This window comes from Sciurus carolinensis, chromosome 8 (genome assembly GCF_902686445.1).
Source record: "Sciurus carolinensis chromosome 8, mSciCar1.2, whole genome shotgun sequence".
NCBI classification, from domain to species: domain Eukaryota; kingdom Metazoa; phylum Chordata; class Mammalia; order Rodentia; family Sciuridae; genus Sciurus; species Sciurus carolinensis.
The window spans coordinates 69,139,087-69,158,489 of NC_062220.1; the positions used below are offsets into that span (position 1 = coordinate 69,139,087).

At 39.7% G+C, this 19,403-nt stretch overlaps 1 non-coding gene and 1 pseudogene across 1 annotated transcript; both read right to left on the reverse strand.

The window, feature by feature from the left end:
• Positions 1-10,151: 10,151 nt before the first annotated feature.
• Positions 10,152-10,224, reverse strand: Trnap-cgg (transfer RNA proline (anticodon CGG)). The gene has a single exon. It is a non-coding gene; the product is annotated as a tRNA-Pro (tRNA).
• A 2,475-nt stretch (positions 10,225-12,699) lies between these two features.
• LOC124991321 (serine/threonine-protein kinase Sgk1-like) lies at positions 12,700-14,395 on the reverse strand (annotated as a pseudogene).
• Positions 14,396-19,403: the final 5,008 nt, after the last annotated feature.

Genomic DNA, 19,403 nt, shown 5'->3' on the forward strand with positions numbered 1-19,403 from the left:
ATTGCTGTAGGGAATATAATGTTGTTAATATCTATTACTGGACTAAATGAATGAATTAAGTAGCCAGAAACAAATATGATTGTCAAGCATGATTTAGTTGGCGTATAGCTTTGGAACAGCTGCCAGATTTAATATGGAGGGTGGAGGAGGTTTCATAACATTTGCAAATACCAGTGTTGGACACCTCCGTTTCCCCCACTAGATGGAAGCCTTGCTTTGCTTTAGATCTATGTACAGCCTGCAGTGTAAAACGAATAAGCTTCTGTTGATTGTTTTCCCTTTCCTTCTGTGTTCCATTGCTCAGTTTCTATTGTTACCTCGTGTATGCTTCGGCTCTTTTGGAGTGGGCCATCAAAGTAAGACCAGATCAAATCTGAAGAAGAGAAGGATGGAGAAACCAGAGGGTGAACTTTTACTAGCACAGACTCTATGGTAAGGGAGGTGGAGGTTTTACTGTAGTTCTTCAATTTCCCCATTAGTAGCTACTGCCCTGCTCTTGGATTCACAGTTGTACACAGCTGCCCGGGGTCTTCCTTGGGTATTCTGGATATATATCCAAATATACCTTCACAATGTACTGTTTCCACATAAAGATTCGGATTCCTGTTTGGCATCAACTAGTACTGTACTTATGGAACAGCTTTTATGTATTAGGAAGAGGGCTAGACACTTCTACAACAACCATCTCATTCTCACAATTCTGAGAGACAGAGATTACAATCCATCTCTTAGTCATCTGGCAGTTGGCTATTCTGGGAAGTTAATCTACTAACAATGCATTCCAAACTGGAGTCCTGCGGACATTTCCAGGGTATTTCAGTATTGTGGTCAAATAATCTTAGAGTATGAAGTAACATTATTATGAAGTGACATTCTTAGATTCCCTTGAATCTGTAACAATCCTTTTGATTGTAGGGAATCTTTACCCCTTCACCCATCAATGATATTTCTGCTATGTTAGGATTCAAAACCTTTCCTTATGTGTCTGAGGTGTCTAAGGACCTTGATATAGAACAATTCTTTTGAAAGACCAGCTGTTTCCATTAAAAATGTAACACAGAATATCCCTAGTTCTAGCTAGCATCTCTGCATCACTTCTGAGGAAGAAAGGGATTAGGAGTGTGTGAAATCTCCAGGACAGAAGATAAAGTTAACTTTCCTGGCAGGAGGTAGAATGGAAGCAACCAACTACAGCATATCTAGTGTGTCATTTTGATTACATGTGTTTTAGGAGGTCAGTACCTTCCAGGACTTTATTAGATTCAATGAGTGGCATTACTTCTCCTTTATCAATTCCTGGATTATGGGTTGTGACTTTTATTTGTCAGGTTGTTTCAAATCTATGACTGTATTTACTGAAAATCATGGATATTAACACATTTATCTACAGGCTGAACTGTGTGAGAGATTAATAAACAACAATGCTTTAGTAAATCAGATGCTCCATTTCACAGTGGGGCTGTTAGACTTAGAGGAAATTAAGCTGTGAGTTTCCCAATTCTCCAAAGACCAGGATCTCTTCCTTGAGAAATGCTTCAGTTAGCCTCTGAAAAGACCTACCATTACTACCCACTATGGATTACCTGACTGAATGCTGGGTCTAGTTCATTGACTTTTTTCTCTCCCTTGTTTTTTTTTTTTTTTTTTTTTTGTACTAGGGATTGAACCCAGGGGTACTTAACCACTGAACCACATCCCCAGCCCTTACTATTATTACTATTATTTAAATTTTGAGGCAGGGTCTTGCTAAGTTGTTGAGGCTGGCCTCAAACTTGCAATTCTCCTGCCTCAGCCTCCTGGGTCGCTGTGATTACAGACATGCTAAGTACTCCCACATTCTAAAGCAAAGAACTAGACATAGGAAAACATCATGAAATCTGGTTCCACAGCAGCCATCATTCCAATGCCATCTCCAGATGGTAGAACTTAGGATAGCTCTTCTCAGTTGGCCTTTCTGAGTTTCAGTATTATTCCAGTCCTGCCTTCCCCTATCCACCTTCACCAAGGTTTGCTAAAGGAAAACTGCTAGGATGGCTTGACATGTGCCTCCCAGAGTGTGAGAATCACTGGGACTGAAATCCGACACATGTTGGAATATCTTGATGAGCGAATTTGACTAGAGCTTCTCCAGCTGTGGGGAAACACGCTGGGTTGGGCTGGGAATGGCTGCCTCTTCCAGAGTCCTGCAGCTGGTATGCATTGCCATTTGGCTAGAAATGAAGATTGTAGAAGGCAACTGGAAAGGGCTGTCTTGAGGGGGTCCTCTTTTAAAGGACTGCCCACAAAGTCATAGGGATCCCACCATAAGAGCAGTCAGACAGGTGGGACAGGGGACTGAACAGGAGGTGGAACAGCAGGTACTAACAGGTGCCACCAACATCCAGAGGATGCAAAGAAGGGATCCTCTAAGTGCATTTCTTCTGGGAATGGTCTCTGCAGGGCCTACCAGAGTCTTCCATAAGAGCTCTTTTTGGTCATCTACTCTGCCCAGTGGGCCCAACACAAGATGATGACTGTACCCAGGCACAAGGGTTTTCATGTCCTTCCTGTCCCTCTTTGTCCTCCCCTCAGGCCCAACTTTGGCCTCACAGAGTTTTAGCATTTAGAACAAGGAAGTGAAAAGACCATGTTCCTGTGATTGCCTACTGCGGTTTCTGACGTGAAGGAGGAAGGGAAATAAAACAGAATAAAACTGAAGTTTTAGTGTTTTATTTAGTCAGATATTGATTGCCTAGAATGCTCAGAGGGACTTTTTATGACCCTAGACTGACTTGAAAATAGATGGGACCCGCCAGGAGTCCTTCAAGAGCTCGGGAGAGCAAGCTGAGAGCCTGCTGAGAGCCAGCTTGAAGAGCCAGGGGAGGAGGGACGTCCCCTTACTGTCTTCACTCTCCACCCCGTGAGGTTTGGTTGACCGTAATTGGCTCTATTGGGAGGCCCCCTTCAGATGGCAGTGGCTGCTAGAAAGTGGCTGAGGCTGTTCTGATTTCCTTGGTCAACAACACCCTGAAAAAAACCTCTGGGAAGTGATGGACACATGTATCACCTTGACTGTGGCGGCAGAGTCATCTGTGGTCCAATGTGTTCAAACTTGACACTTGCACACATTCACAGATGCAATTCTTTTGTACCGGTTGCACATCATAAAACTGTTTTAAAAAACAAGCAAGCCAAGTCCCAAGGCAGTGGGATCTTCTTTCTTTTTTTTACATTTATCTTTAATTTTTTACAGACTGCATTTTGAGTCATTGTACCCAAATGGGGTACATCATTTTGTTTCTATGGTTGTGTGCGATGTAGAGTCATACCATTCGTGTAATCATACTTGTACATAGGGTAATGATGTCTGTCTCATTCCACTATTTTTCATACCCTGCATCCCTGGATCTTCTTTCTTAAAACCGAGGAACAAGGGCATCCTAGAGCTCTGGGTCATAGTCTACCTTTATATAATCTTCCACATGTATGTGGGGAAAATGGTAAGTCCAGATCCTGGAAATGAATTTTAAAATTTGGGTAGATTTGACCTTTCCATTTCTCTTAAAATCAGGATTATTACATTTAAAGAATCACAGAGATATTCTCACAGCTCTGAGTTATCAAGTCTTTTTTCTACCGAGTGGTTCTCTTGTGTCCCTCCTCATCTATGGCTAGTTTGAGGGTCAAAATAGAGTACCAAACTGAAAGAAATGTGCATGGTTTCTTTCCTGCTCATTGACCAAAATTTCTTCCTTGGAGGTCCCTGTTGAATACATAGAGACCGCCTGGGGTTCATCTCTTATTTCCTCAGCTTTCTCAGTAGGATAAATTGATTTTAATTTAGCTCTTTTTATGGACTTACTCATTTGTTCATAAAACGTGTTCATAAACCTCTACAAGCCATGGTCCACATTTAAGCAATTAAGAGAGCCCAGATGAACATTTTTTCTGGCTGATAATGATGGAATGAGGCAGTGTTAGGGCCTAAGGGAAACTGAGGCTCCCCTACCTGGCATTAAGCAGCAATGCTAACTGATAATCCTTAGCAGTTACCCTTAGCACTTTGCAAACACTAAACAGCACTCTTGTGAGGCAGATGCTGTTATCTCTGCTTTTATGGATGAGGAAACTATGTTAAAAATTGAGAAGCTCAAAAAACCAAAGACGAATGATATCGCTAATAAGTGGATGATGACACATAATGGGGGTGGGAGGGGTTAGTGTTAGGGTTAGAGTTAGAGTTAGGGAGGGGGGGCAAGAATGGAGGAAGGAAGGACTGTATAGAGGGAAAAGAGGGGTGGGAGGGGTGGGGGGAAGGGAAAAAATGACAGAATGAATCAAACACATTACCCTATGTAAATTTATGATTACACAAATGGTATGCCTTTATTCCATGTACAAACAGAGAAACAACATGAATCACATTTGTTTACAATAAAAAAAAATAAAATAAAATAAAAAAAATTAAGAAAATTAAGAAGCAAAATGCCATAAGAGTATCTGCCTAAGCCTTTGCTTGTCACAGTCATATGGGGGTACAATGGGGACAAATACATTGTCTCTCCTTTCTACTCATCCTTCCCCACTGAAAGACTGCTGGAAGTTTCAAGGGCATTTTTGAAACAAAATTACTCCTCCAACACCCACCACCTTTTCTGCCTAGGTCTTGAAGAATTTAGAAATCAAGAAAACATCTAGCCCTGTAATTAAAATGTGAAAACAAAAGCTATTTGTAGCAGAAAAACATCCCATTAATGTGATTTCCTTGTGCGGATTGACAAGTTCAAAGCAGTGATGCATGTTGCCATGGGCACCAGATTCTGTTTGCTTGGCTGGTTCATTTTACTTAGCAGCTGAAGGAGGAGGGGAGCATTGAGCTAGGATGGCTGAGCACTGTTAGAATAGATTTGTAATTTTTATGTAATACCTTCTCTTATAAATCTATATAGATACCACTGCAAACTTACACTTGCTTTAGGGACAGAATTTTCAGAATCTCTTAGGAAGTGTTAACCGCAGAAGGGGTGCAGCAAGTGTCTTTCTCCCTTCTCAAATATGTCATCCATAACAGGCTGCAAATAATATTTGTCCAAAAGATAGGGGACAGATGAATGGGTAGCTCATGATCATGCACTAGCTGCCTGAATTAAATGTTGGGTTTATAGGAATGGGGTTGGGTTAGAAATTGCAATGAAGAAGAGAGGGCAGGGGAATGTTAGGAGAGGGAAACAAGGAGACATTGTGGCATGGTTTGTAGTCATTTATACACTGGGGTGCAGAATTAAATCTGTTCTTTTGTAGAACGAGAGCGGGAGAGAATAGAAGGAGTGAGAGAGATTAGAGTGCTACTTTTCCTAAAACCACTGGAGTCGATACACAAAAAGCAAACAAATAGTGCAGGCTGATGATGTCCGTGTCCACCCTCATCTAACTCTCTTTCTTCATTAGATGCTCAGAGTGCTTAGAGCTTCTAATAGGAAATGAGACATGGGGGCGAGGGGACTCGCCCTATCTCAGGGTGGCAGAAGTGGTTCCCTGGAGCTGAACCAAAGAAAGAAGTCTTGCTTCATTTGTTTCAAGTTATCAGGGCCAGGTGACTTTCATTTTGGATTATGCATTTTTCTTCTCTGACAAATGAAACTTCCTGCCAATACCTTCAAATCAGGAAAGGCTTCTGTTTCTCGTACGCAGCAGCGAGCATTCCACAATTTAAAATGATGCCTCCAGGATTGCAATGGAAGTGGCAATATTTCATAGTGATTTTCTCCCTTCCTCCCACTCCTACCTCCTTGTTCAGCGTGGTCTAAGCAATTCTGACAGTGTCTTTTGTATCTGCATGATGCCTAAGTAAGCAAAAGGCAGGATAAAGCAAATGTCTTCAAATCCCATTTATCATGAACACAAATTGTGGTTTCAGCTCTTTGCTTGATGCAAATCAGCTGACAGATGTATATCATTGGCAGCAAATCTTGTGACTGACATGGCCCTGTCTGCTGCTGAATATATATATCTATTTTTCCTGGAAAGTGATACAATTATGAATGTAATTAATTGGTGTCAATGCTCTCTGATCTCTCTACTCTCCCCATTCATCCTCAACACAACTTTTCAGAACTTCAGTCCCCAGATAGACTGTCCCCAGGGTCCAGGGTAGCTCTTCTTGGTTTCTCTTTCTGAGATTCAATCTATTCTTCCTCTCCTCCTTGCAAGTCATCCTCAACGCCCCCAAATGCCAGTTGCTACCAGTTACCCTTTTCTTGTTTATTCATTGGTGCTTGTAGGTAAATGTTTCATGATGGTTTCTGATAATCTGATAAATGAATTCACAGCAACCATTAATATACAGTAATCCCATAGGGCATAACTCCAAGAACGTTTTGGTTAAAATCCTCTAATAATAGGAAAAAGTGAGACAGGAGGAGATAGAGGATGAGAGGGAGGGGAGCAGAGCAGGGAAAAAGAACGCCTAAGGGAACGTGCTTGAAATCTGTTTTAAATTGTCTACTGTTCAAGTTACTAAATTCTTTAGCCCTTTCAAAATTTCCAGCAAAATTCACTGTGTGGAAATATAGGACTTTTCATGCTTTATTTTGCAAACCCCCTGTACATTGCTGTGAACTTCTAAAGGTGGGTAGAAGTAAGTCTTTACTTCAAACAAAGAAATTTACATTTATTATTTATATTATCCTTTTCAAAGTTTTATTAGTGTAAATACATGTCATAAAAGTAATATGTGCCCTTGTAAACTCTTCAAATAACCCAGAAGAGTATTAAGAAAAATATCTTCTTTTTTTAGTTCTATTCTTTCAGAGATTACTATAATAATAATTTGCTAGTTATTCTTTTAGACTAGAAATGCATATCATTATGATTTGTTATAAAATGCTTAACTGTGTGTGTTTATCTATAATCAATAACTTAGGACTGATAAGTTAGATTTTGGCAGGCTCTGGTCAAGAGAAACATCCCAGGGATGGCAAGTCACCATTGAAAGACTAATCAGAAGGCCACGTTCTAGGGCTTGGCAAGCTTTCTAGTTACTTATTTATTTATTTTTGTATGCTGGTTATTAGAAAAAAATTTTCTTTAGTAAAACTATCAGTGCTCAAGGTATGTGAATTGTCTAGAAGTGTTATGGAGGCACTCTTACCCTATCTGATGAATAAGGAACAAGAATCAGGTTAGGTCCCAAACTATCCTTTTGCCTGCAGATGTTGGGAGCCTACTGTGTTTTATGTGCAGTTATAAGGGAAAACTTTATCATTTATCTACAACTAGATGTACTGAACCCTACAAGTAGACTATTGTCTCATCTGTGTCTGGTGGCACTTTTAATAAAGGAACAGAGAATTGGTGCTTCCTGGAACTAAGAGAAGAGATCATGACTATGTTCATGCCTGCCTGTTAATAAATCTTTGTCTCCTCAGCTAACGTCCATCTGAGACTTGCTTCTACTGTACCCCTCCTGATCAGTTGCAGTAGAAGACACCATAACTGTCACCTGTTTCTAAGCTTTAGAAGTTGCAACTCTCTATCCAAAAGAATCTCATGATTGCAAGTAGATTGGCTTGTATCAGTTCCTAGCACATGTATGTAATGTGAATAAAAAAGATATAAGTAGATATTAAGAAGTATGTTCATTTAAGAAACAAAAAGAGAATTATACAGTGTATACTACTTGTTCACAATATATTGTGGAGCTAATCTGTAATTATGGGAATTTTGTGTACCTTTAGGATACTGATGGAAGAGATTTAGGGATATGATGGACTTTTACAAAATATTCTCAAATTTCTTTCACCTACATGAATGTCCATTCTGTTGGTCAGAAGTTGAATTATCTCTTCACAGCCAGTCAGGCATTTAAAAATAAATATTTGCTTTCCGGTTTTACTAGTAAAATACATTAATGCTGAAATGGTTGAAAAATACAAAAAGAAGAAAGTTGAAATCATCATTAATCCTCCCATTAGGAGATAAGTTATTGACAATGTGACATGTTTCCTTCCACTGTGAGAGAGAATGTATACACATCTGTGCAAAACACATATAAATGAAATTGTACCTCAGGTGCAGTTTAGTATCATGATTCTCTCACTTAACATTACATGGAAAGCATTTTTCCAGATCATTAAAATGACTTAAAAGCTTAATTATATGACCATCTAATAATCCTACCATACATACCATACATACCATAACTAAATCATTTAACTATCATTGGACATTTAGATAACTGGACTTTTGTTGTAATATTTTCATATTGTCATTAATCTCAGTGTTGAAAGCTTTGCTCTCATCTCTTATGCTAAAATCCTAGGTACTGTTTGGAAATTATAGTTTATACATGACCTATTTCAACCTGCTCATTAGTCTATCATACTCCAAAAGTAAACAAACAGATAATGCTGTGACCCTGTGCTGTGTTGTTTAGAAATATTTGAAAGGTTTTTAGAAAAAAAAATGTAAAATGTTCCAAATAAGAGTACTGTTAGTACTACAAGCTATGCTTTTGTTTTGTAAAAAAAAGAAAAAAAACACCTCTTTATTCTCTTGGAAGGATAGTTTATTAGTGGGGGTTTAGGGTTCCAGACTGACTTGATCACTGCGGGATCCCCATGCTCAGGTTCTGTTCCAGCTCCATTCTGTCCCAGAGGATCTGTCTGGTCCTGTCATTTCAGTGCTGTCCACTGGAGCACCGTCCCTTCCTCACTGTGTTCAGGTCATTCCTTTTTTGTTCCTGTTTTCTTAAGGGAAAATAAACATCTAAGCTTATGTGTAGTACCCAGCAGATGCCAGTGGTATTCATGGAGCATCCTAGTCTCAAGTTCTAACAGAGCAGGGAAAAGGTGGAGCTAGCCATCTTGCTTCACAGTGGAACAGAGAGAATTCACAGCTGTTCTCTGCCATCCCTCTCATCTCACGAGTCTGTGAAGTGACAGTTTCCATGGGCTCAGAGTAGATGTTGGGAAGTTTTATAGAGTCTTTTGACCCTGGAAACTGCTAATTAAAGTGCCACCAAGATGCTTCCAGTGACTCTGTGCTAGTTACATATACATTTTTAAAGAGCTGACCTTTCCCCGTTCTTTCTCTTGTACCCCATTGCGAGTGCTATGGGTAGTCTGCAAATAATAACAGAAAATAATCCTCTCCTATTCTTTCAAACCTCTACAGAAATGCAAATCGCTGCCTTCAGAAAGAGGCACACAGGCTTATGAATTTTATATCAGCAGGGATTGCCAATGAGTCATGCTTGATGTTGTTGTAAAAACTATTCAGGTAGGAAGGCAAGTACTGCAATAAGAAAATACGATGGGGAGCGACAACCTTTCCTGAATGCTCAATTATGGAGAGCGCAAAACACACAACTACTCACATGTCCCACCAAACAGACAATTAGATAAAATATCTGTCAAAGTCACCACAGGAAGGGGAAATTAAACTCTTCAAAATCAAAATGGTTATCAGAATGCCAAACAGAGCCAACCTGTAAGGTGGTGAGCAGTACTAACAGGCGAGTGAGTGCCAGAACTCATGCAGATGTGTGTTATTCATGCTCTTAATTGTTATTTCCAGAAGACGTCTGGATGCCAGTGCACATGACTTAAGTACTGGAAAATAACAGATGTCACACATCACAAGAACAACGGGGAGTCAATGTAAGCAGCAGCACAAATCTGACTACCTTAGATAAAAAAGAAAGGAAGAGAAAGTACATAAAAACAGATGAGCCTTGGCCATAATTTATAAAACAAATTATGTCATTCAAATATATTCTGTAGTAATTATGTATCTGCACTGGACACACTGAGAAAAGCCATTTTGGGATAATACCTTGTTTGGATAACAAAGTTCCCCTTCATTCTTTTTTTTTTTTAATTTGTTCTTTTTAGATATATATGACAGTAGAATGTATTTTGACATACTACATGGAGTATAACTTTTTCTAATTAGGATCCCATTCTTGCAATTGTACATGATGTGGAGTTTCACTGGTGGTGTATTCATATCTGAACATAGGAAAGTTACATCCAATTCATTCTACTGTCTTTCCTATCCCCACCCACCTCCCTTCCCTTTATTCTGCTTTGTCTAATCCAATAACAAACTTCTAATCTTCCCTTCCCTATCCTCTCATGTTATGGATTATCCTTAATTTTTTTTTTTTTTTTTTGCAGTACTGGGGATTGAACCCAGGGCCTTGTGCTTCCGAGGCAAATACTCTACCAACTGAGCTATATCCCAGCCCACATCCTTAATTCTTAAAAGGACAAAGAAAGGGGGAGGATAAGAGAGAGAGAAAGAGAGAGAGAGAGAGAGAGAAAAGAGAAGAGGAGAGAGAGAGAGAGAAAAAAGAGAAGAGGAGGAGAGAGAGAGAGAGAACAGAAAGTCAAAAAGGGAGAGAACCAGTGAGTGACATTTTCTAGTAGAAGGCATGTGGGATGCACGAAAATACTCAGAGAAGCCTTGGATATAAATGTTAAAAGCATTCTGAGTGATCTGGCAGGAGACTTGCCAGTGAGGCTTACAACATAGCACTAAATGATAGTGATGAGGCCCCGACAGACTGAGACCATCAGACTAAGAGAGTTTTACAAAGACTAACCGGAGCTCAGAGATTTGAGCAAAAAGACAAATTAACAAAACAAGATTCAACTGAGGAAAGTGAACACAAACACATCTGGGGAAAATAATCTTAAATAAAGATACCCAGTTGGAGGAAAAAAAATGTGTAAAGCCTGGATCAGGAGTGAAAGCAGATAGTAAATTCTGTCTGAATTGCAGGTATTACAACAGCTCAGAAAGGTGAGAATTCCCTTTTGGGGTTTTCAATGCAGAGCTGCATCATTAGAAGCACTGAAAAAGGAATTCCTGTCCCTCTTTACAAACAGAATGAAATCTTCATTTTGTATCTGAGCAAATGAATCTCCTTTGCTGTACAGAACACATTTCGAGGTGTGTGTGCACATGTGCATGTGAGTGACCCTGTTCTAGCTGCATCTCTCATTTCTAGTCAAACAGCATCAGAAACATGTCTATACCAAACTGTACTTTTCAGATCTTGAGGAACCAGTAATGATAATAGCACTTACTATGTGCCAAGCATTGTTGTAAGCACCCTATATATTTGAGTCATTAAATTCTTAAATTGAACCCTCTGAATAGGTGCAACTGTTTCCATTCTAAACAGAAGAGGAAAGCAGGGTCCAGAGAGATCAATGAACTTCCCAAGGCCGAACCTTAAATAAACAGCAATTCTGGGATTCCAACCTAGTCAGACCATCTCAGGGCTCTTGCCCTTTTAGCACTACTCCAGACTTCCTGTCTGCAGGCAGAAAAGGAGGTACTTCCTGGCAGTTTGGCAGATAAACTTGATTTCTGAGTGAGAGTGAAGGGGCTGATACACCACTGCTCATCCTGGTGTATGTCTTTAGGTTAATTTGGTCCCAAATATCTAGTCCTTTGCAAAGGCAAACTATGTGGTCTGCAGGACCTGGGATCACAAGATCATATTTGGTGACTCCAGACTCTGAACATTTGTCATCTTTAGCCCATTGAGCTGCAGTGGTCTTTGAGAGACATGGATGTGCTGAAGACTGTGAAAAGTCCAGAGAGATCTAAGGATCCCTTATGACTTTTGTCATTTAGTTGAGAATTGGATCTGTTAATTTTAGGAGTCTGTTTAAAATAATTGCAATAATTTATTTTTGTAAATATTTTTCAAGGTTTTATTGCAAACCAAAATTGGTTCATTGCACACAAAAAAAGTTGTGTGGTAGGAAGGAGGGATTGTATATATTATAATTATGTTAATTACAGTACATTAAAATGGTGGTTTACATTACAAATAAGCCTGTAAGTTTAAATATACTAGTGTTATAACCCAATGTACAGACCTTCTTTATACAATACATACAATTATCAGGAATGCCAAAAAAAAAAACCATAAATAATGCCCATTTTACAGGTGACATTTTAAACAATGAAAACACCAACAGCTTCAACAACTGGGGCATTGATCCATAAAAACCCTTTCTAAAAATAGAAATATTTGTAGCAGCAATGCTTTCTTTTAAGCATCTGGATGCAAGTCATTGAAAGACCATTTCAATAAATTTTAGTTATTAACAATATCTTACAAAAAAAGTCTACACATAAATTTATCTTCCAAATATGGAAGAAACAAACAATGTCCCACATTGTAGTGACCTGCAAGTGTCACATTGATGCTTATAACAAAATCCATCTGTGATCAGGCATACCACACTCATACCATTGTTCACATAGTATATCCACAAGGAAAAATAAAGAACTGAAACACTCTGCGATAGGAAAAGCTTTGGAGTTAACACGATCTCAGCAGAAAAGGCACATTTCAGAATATTCATTATCACAGCCCAGACAGACCTGCAGAAGGTCCTTCCTAGCTCAGTGTCTTCTCCTAACGAGACCATTGTATTGTCTAGGGTGGACGCTAATGCTCATTTCAGAGATAGCACCATGTTGGAAGGAAGAATAAAAATGAAAACCTCATGAGCTCACTGAGAGGAGGGTGTGCTCTTTGAAAAGCTTCCAGCAAAGTGTGCAACAGGATTGCCAAGCTTCCAGAGATGTGCAAATTCTCTTTAAGATGTCCTGTCAGCTGGTAAGCTCTGCCAAAAGGCTAACTAAAACATTTAAACCACACATGAAATCCTTCAAAACCACCCCTAAGACTGTTCAGAGGAAAGAGTCCATGGGAGGTGCATATGAAAGCCCAGGAAAGCCTGGGCAGCCTTCCTTCACACTGGTTGTGATGAGGATTCTGTCAGGGGACCTGCCAATGGAGTTGGGGACAGGCTCTTCAGTAAACTCAGGATCAAAATGCTGCAGGTCGCTGGGCCCACTCACATTTGGGTTAAAAGGAGGCGTGATTTCTTATTAATAAGATTGTCCCAGTTAATCAGGGAGAAGAAGACGTGATTTCTTAATCTCCATAAAGTCATCCTTGGCACCGAGCCTCTTAGTCCTGTCCTTCTGCAGGAGGGCCTCCAGGAGGGTGTCTTGCAGAATTTGTAATATTTGGTTTCAACTGGAGGGCTTGTTCAGAATGTTATTGTACATCTCAGCTGTGTTTCGACTATAAAAGGAGACAGGCCATACAGCATCTCGTATAAAACAGCCCCCAGGCACACCAATCCCACTGTCCTGTCATAAGGCTGCTTATGAAGTCCCTAGGGTGCAAGATACTCCGGTGTGCTACAGAAGGTGGATGTCGTGCCATTGTGTTCAATGTTTTCCTTGCAGAGTCTAAAGTCAGTAAGGACAATGTGTCCCTGGTGAATCTAGCAAAATATTCTCTGGTTTTAAGTCTCTATAAACAATGTTCAGAGAGTGCAGGTAACCCAAGGCACTGGCTATTTCAGCAGCATAGAAGCGAATCCGTGGTTCTAGGAAGCAACGCTCCCTCTGGAGATGGTAGAACAGCTCTCCTCCATTAATGTAGTCTAGGACAAAGTACAGTTTGTCGGCAGTCTGGAAAGAGAAGTGAAGGCCCACCAGGAAAGGGTGTTCACATTCTTCATAGAACATTCCGCTCCGACATAATATGCTTCTCCTCCTTCTTTTTCAGGATTGCTTTCTTCTGCAAAACTTTGACTGCATAAAATGCTTCTTCTGCCTTGTGTCTTGCTAGAAGAACCTTTCCAAAACTGCCCTTCCCAATTACTTTCAAGAAGTGAAAGTCAGATGGTTTAGCATGAGGATTGGATGATGGACCAAGGTTGATTTGCTGAGAAGGACTTGGTGGAGGGAGAGGGGTTGGCATTCATAAACTTGGGTTCCTGAGGTTGGGAGATTTTCAAAATGTACTGAACTTCAGGGTGTTTGCACGCATAGGAGTTATTGGCAATCTTCTGAATAAAGTCATTCAGGCCATTCTCCTCTGTTTCATGAAAGCTTTTCAAAGCAGCAGTTGGAGGAGAATTAGTGGTGTTTCCAGGAAATGTGACTTTTTCAGTTCTGTCTCACATTTATGATCTGCAATAATTTTTTGAAAATTTCTCTCTGCAAACATGTGTGCTATTTAAAAAATTGGTTTATTTGGGGATACCCTTTTGTCTCCTCATAATTTTGAGGCATAGATGGCTGCCCCAATACTATGTTTTGAAGGAATCTATAAGATCTTGACTACACAATACATGTCTCACTGCACTGCTGTGATGTTCTTTTTTCCTCTCTGGCCCCCAAACCTCACCATTGAAGTCACTACTTTTATTAAACAACAAAAGCACATTGCCTTTGGAAGAGCATTATACAAATCCAAGTGGGATGCACCATGAGTCTCTTGCAAGGATGAAGTTCTCCTCTTGACATTGGCAGCAATGAGACTTAGGGCCTGAGTTGTGACCCAGTCTGGTAACTGTGTGGCCACCATTTAGTCTCATTATCTTTCCTATATCATTTACTCAGTTTCTTGACTGAACATTATTTTACTGTGATGTGCTAGATTGCATTTCCCTAAAATTCATATACTCAAGTCCCAAACCTTTTGATATGATTTTTGTTACCATAGTTGTGGGGAAAATATTCCAGGACCATGTAGTTCCTCTACATAGTCTTTAAATCCAGCATATTGTCCACTTCCTGATTCTGCCCATGTACAGCCTTCCCTTGGGCATCTCTAAGCTACTGTGGAGAGAGGCAAATAATGTCAAGCAAGGAAAGGGGCCCAGATTCATTTGGCTGTACAGCAGCTTGTGTGGGAAGGACTCATGGAAAGAGCCGTGGGAAAGCTGACTCTAAAGGCATTAGCTAACAGATCACCCTCTCTCCTCTCTCCCTAACCCTGGAGAGATCTTGAAACATTCTTATCCTTCTTACAATTCTACAAAGAGCCAAACCAGTCAATATACTCTTAGAGTTTAAGGAAAAGGGAAGGAAATTCACCTAGGAGCATATGCAGATAAACTCTAAACTGATCAAAAGTAATGATTATGCTCTCATTTTCTTTATATCATACCACTCACCCTAATTTGTTTACTAATTTGTAAACATTTCTTGAGTACCAGGTACTATGCTGAATTATAAATGATAGAATATGGTGACCTTTCTTATAGAAGTCAGAACCTAGAGGGAAGAAAGAATGGGTACACAATGATTATAAAATAATGTGTGATGTACATTCCTAATTCTAGGAATAAAATGCTATCCTATCTTTGAGGAGGGAAGGATTAATTCTGTCTGGCTTTAGAGGACACTCTGGCATTTGAACTTGGCCTTGAAGGACAAGACTGTTTCTCAGTATCTCATTAGCTTGGCATCCTGAATATAGCAAACATTTAATAAATGTCATTGCCTAATAATCTTCAAGAGAGAATAAAATAGAATTCCCTGAAGGTTAAGTCAATTGTTGTTTCCCCAGTTTTCTGCCTGGATTGATTAGACCCCTGTAGGTTCTAGTCTGGCATCATTTGACCATATAAATAAGGTGAGGCTACAGAGCTGATCATACAGACAATGCAAAGGACTGAGAACTTGATATACTGTGAATGCCAAATTAGTTGTTGAAATTGTCATCTCTCCTATTTTTTTCTTCTTTGGGAGTTTCAGTATTTTTACATTTTGGTCTTGGCAGCACATTCATACAACACCAGTAATTCAACTCAAGTACATCATGATGAATGACTAAATTTATTGCTACTGGTGACACTTCATCTGGCCCCAGAGAGAGGTCAATTTAGAGCTGTAAGTTTTAGGTTTTCTAATGAAATTTTGATTAAACTGGGCTTTTTCTCTAGTGATATTTATTTCGAGAAACTAGCACAGTAGTTAGAAAATAAATGGTGAATAGGCCACTGTAAATTCTTCTGTGTAGTCATTTACAACTTTATAGTTAACAGTAATGATTGCATTATCTTGCTGTGTCTAATTTCTATTTTCAGGCATCCTAAAACATAACAGTTTAAAGTTTGAAAAAAATTGGCTGTTCCCGTTGCTTGTTTTTGTCTGTATCTGGGTAGTGTCATATACCTGAGTGAAGAGGAACAAATTCTGTCAATTATCAGACATTTCAAAAATACCTGAATTATGATGACATAGAGAAATTACTGGGTAAAATTTCATTTATTATTTAAATTTGTCAGTGGATGTAAAGCCTTGGAGTTAAGGGTCAGCCTTTAGAGTTCAGAAATAGTGAACTTCTAGTACTCACCACAAGGGGGAAGTAGAACACTAAAAGTGTAGTGAATTGACTCCTAACGAAAAGATGTATGTAACATATTTACGTTAAGAAGTGTACTCTAAAGAAATAAGAAAATTATAGAAAATGCCAACTAAATTATTTAATTCTAGGGCCTTGTGTCAGATTAATTTCGTCTCTTTATAGTTGGTTAACATTTCCTACAAATTTTACCTTCAAATTAAATGCGTGGTTTACAAAATGGACAAAGAACAGGAGTAAGAATCACCAGTGAAAGGAAATACCACACATCTCATTTTGAAAATAACATGTGAAACCTTAAATATTTGGGGGTTGGTTGTCAATTTTTTTTCATGTGACTACTAGGGAATGTATATTTTAGGCTGCAGTATCAGTGGAAAATAGACTGGCCCAAGTAATTGCAAGGTATGCTTTAGCATTTAAACAGAGTCTAAGAATATTTTGAAATGGCAAACTTTAGTCTGTTTCTTTGGTCTTGCTTTTGAGCCTTTCGTTAGGATAGAAAGTCCTGCATATCTTGCATTTCTTGCAAAGTCTGACTCAAGATTGTCTTCTTCAGGAAACAGTCCTAATGTCATTGTTCCTGAAGCAGATGCTTCTCCTTTTGTGTGTATAGGAATCTTCTGGAGAAGCTGTGAAAACGGAGGATTAGGCCTCATCCCCAGAGATTTAGGTTCCTAAGTCTGGTAAGCAGCGGCCTAAGATATATACTATCTGACAAGCTCCTAGGTGACAACCGATCTGCTGGTCTGGGAACACACTTTGAGAACCATGTTACCATGTAGCTATTCACTAATGTTACAGAAAAGTCTAAAGATTCCTTGTTTGTTATACTGGAGTTTGATTTGGTTAATATCGACAGCTGCCAGCACTCAAGCCACATAGCCAGCCCACAGATGCCCTCCGAGAAGAGCAGTGGAACTGCAGAGGCTGGTATGCAGGTAAGCCTGCCATGCCAGTGATGGCCTAGGGACTCAGGGCTGAAGCAAGACAGATGCTGCACGGCCGGGTGGGGTGGATGCCTATTCTACACAGCAGTGCAGCCAGAAACCGAGCAACCAGAATGGGAGGACCTCAACTTCCTACTTCCCCACAAGTAGCAGAAAACGGAAGTAGAGCAGACCTGACAGGGATCGCAGGGCTAACTAATAGCATTAGTACTTTTCCAAACCCTAATTACATAATTTGGATCAATAGCATTGACCCAAGTGCTATATAACCCCTAGACTTGACCACTCATGCAGCCACTTGTTTTGGGGGGTCATCTCTAGCCCCAGTGAGAGTTGGGATTTTCTTTTCTTCAAGCCTGAATGAATCCTACTCCTTTCACTCTTGCCTTCTTCCATTGTCTCCTGAATTTATTCTTTGGATTTGCAAGACAAGAACCAGAATAAAAGCTGGCAGTGACTACTTCTGTTGCAACACTGGAGGGCATAGCCTGCCCTTCGAGCTGCAACATGCCACTTGAATCAGGCTTTGCTGCTGATCTCCTCCAAGCACACAGGTAGGCATGCCCTGCTGTGATTAGCTGCTGACACTGAAAGGACTTTCTCAGCTTCAGAGGCCTGCAGCTTATACAGACCCCACCTGCCAAAAGAAGCGGAGAACTCAACTCCTCTCAAACTCTGGTTTCAATATTACTTGGAACTAGTGGCAGTTGACTGGGCTCAGGATGTTTTCTCTTTTTATGTCTGCAGTTGAATTTATTTATTAGAATTTGACTATTGTTTCACACTTTTGAGTACACTCATTTCTCAGGACATTTATGGGTGTGGTGTTACATTTTTTTCCTAAGCACATTGTAACAAGTGGTCCTGCAGCTTTTATTCCTGGGCAGGTCCCTACTCCCCCATTGAGCCAGTACAGAGTTGTGCACATAATTCTCAATTACCAGAGATACACTGATCTTCTAGTGCATGTGCTACCAGTAAGTAATTCATGCCAAACATAATAGTACTGGTGTGAGGAGCAGATTAGGGAAGGAGTTGACCTACGTCATTCAATCTATAGAAGTCAGCTTTCTGGAAACCCCAAAGATAGTTAATGTAAGCTCCAGTCCAGCCTCCAAGTTTAAGATTCCAGGAAAGCTGATGTTTCAGGTTGAATGAAAAGGCAGGAAAAGACTGATGATTTAGTTCAAGCATCAGGCAAGGAGGAGTTTTCTTTTACTCAGCCTTTGTTTCCATGAATGACTTGAAGTTGTTAGATGAAGGCCGCACACTTTAGAGAGGGCAATATAGTTACTCAGTTCACTTATTTAAATGTTAATTTCATCCCCAAACATACTCATACATTACATTATTGCTGGTACCCAGAATAACATTTGACCAAATATCTGGGTACTCCAAAGCCCAGTCACATTAATAGGTAAAATTCACCATCACCCTATATATCATCAGTTAAATGGAAATTGGTTCATGGTTCACATTTCTTTATATTTTGCCTCAGTGAAAGAAAGAGTGGGCCAATTGGTGTTGGGATCTGACTTCTAACTGTTTTGGTCACTAGAATTGTGGGTAAATGATAGCAATGTGATCTCCTTTAACCCTCAGGAGGAAGAATAAAATAGCCTAATTTACCTAAACAGACCCAAGACAAATAGGAACTACCACTGAGATCAAAGAATTTCTTGTAAACACACAGTACTATAAATGGTGTTCATTAAGATAATCATTTTCATATTATAGATCATACTGCTCATACAAATTTCTTTAAAAACCACTCTATTAAAAATATAAGAAGTGTATGCAGAAATGCAGGGATCCACTGAGGATAATATAAAGCAATGGCAGCAATTTCAAATACTGAAGATCAACACTGACTATTTACCACTGTGGCAGAATGGGTGTTAAGACTTTATACGGTACATGTTCTAATTGCTTAATAAACCAACTCAGGCAAAACAAACTGGTAGGCCCCTTAGACTCTACCACTGATTCACAACAAGCAATACACTCACCCTGCAGAGGTTCTGAAGTGTGTGTAATCTCTACAAAACAATCTGTGAAGTTTCCACTTCTAAATGACGATTGTCTCCACTCTACCCTATATGAGAGTGCAGAATACCCTGCAGGGCCTAGGAATATAGGAGATCCTTCTGTAGTACTCCGACCTAGCTTCAGGGCACCAAATAATAAGGGTTCTTTCACAAAGGCCATAGTTAAAGTGTTTATGGAATGTTTTGAGCTCCTTAGATAAAGAGATATTGTACATGTTGGTACAC